We start from the raw sequence: 1,178 nt of genomic DNA on the forward strand, positions 1-1,178 counted from the left end.
TTCTCTTCTTAGACAAATCACAGGATCTCCCTAAATGACGTTTCTTTCCTTAATATAGGGGTAATAATAGTACTTCTTATCTCACAATGTTGTTAAGTGAATCAGAGATAATTAGCAGGAAAGCCTGGGCAATTATAAGTAAAATATATGTTTTAATTTTCTTTTTTAAAGGATATACTATTGTTTAAAGAGATAGGAACAGTGTATACAATCAATAGCAATTCTGATCGTAATACAATAATTGAGAACATACAAGAAAACACAATCATGGAGAATAAACTTTCATTGTTTATGTTATGTATCAATGTAGGTAATCTATATTAAGCAAAATGTTATAATTAGTCTGTGCCTTAGATGATTTATAGATTCTTCACTCAAATCTTCAAGGATTTCTAGCTAATAAGGTCATCTCAAAGATAAAATGATAAAATAAATTTTCTTTCAAAAACTGACTCAAACAACTAGGATAGAAATAAAGTATTCACCTGGCAGGGGAGATACCATGATCACGAAGGTGGTTTTCCCAGGGCGAGGCCTATCCATTGCACCCTGGATGTGCTGACACCTGCGATCTCCCCAAACGTGGAAAACTCGACTGCATAATTTGTGGTAGTGGGGGGACTGTGTTAGAGATTTCCCCTGATTAGATCAAACAAACAAAAAAGAAAATAAGATATTCAAGAAAATTGTAGTATTTCACTCAATATTTTATTAAATGCCAAGAAAACAAAATAAAAATATTATAGAAAGACACAGTTTAATACATCTTCTGATATTATTATTCACAAAAGCATTTAATATGTAATTTTTTCTTTTAAATCCTTTGTGGTAATGATTATGAGTTTCTTGCCTTAGTTTACTAAATTAAGATTCCCAATAGCCAACCAAACATAATTTTCCAGTTGAAAATGTTAATCAAATTAAATGTTTTCATTAACAGCAAAGTGAAATCAGCTAGTACTTACAGAGCATTCATATATATGGTGAACTAGATTTCTGGAGGATAAAATAAAAGGAATAAATAATAAATTATATTCTCAAATCATAATATATGAGTGAGCTGTAATATGAAAATAACCTCAGAAAGTTGCAAAAAGGAAAGTTACTAAACTTAGTCAATAGAGATTAAGTCAATTCTGCCTTTATCTTAAAGGCAGAAAAATATGACATTTACTGAG

The 1,178-nt window shown here is 30.1% G+C and overlaps 1 non-coding gene across 1 annotated transcript; it reads left to right on the forward strand.

Moving 5' to 3' along the window:
- The first annotated feature begins 477 nt into the window (after positions 1–477).
- Positions 478–642, forward strand: LOC119473515. Its single transcript, XR_005202735.1, has one exon. It is a non-coding gene; the product is annotated as a U1 spliceosomal RNA (small nuclear RNA).
- Positions 643–1,178: the final 536 nt, after the last annotated feature.

Source organism: Cebus imitator, unplaced genomic scaffold (assembly GCF_001604975.1).
Source record: "Cebus imitator isolate Cc_AM_T3 unplaced genomic scaffold, Cebus_imitator-1.0 Scaffold164, whole genome shotgun sequence".
Taxonomy (NCBI): domain Eukaryota; kingdom Metazoa; phylum Chordata; class Mammalia; order Primates; family Cebidae; genus Cebus; species Cebus imitator.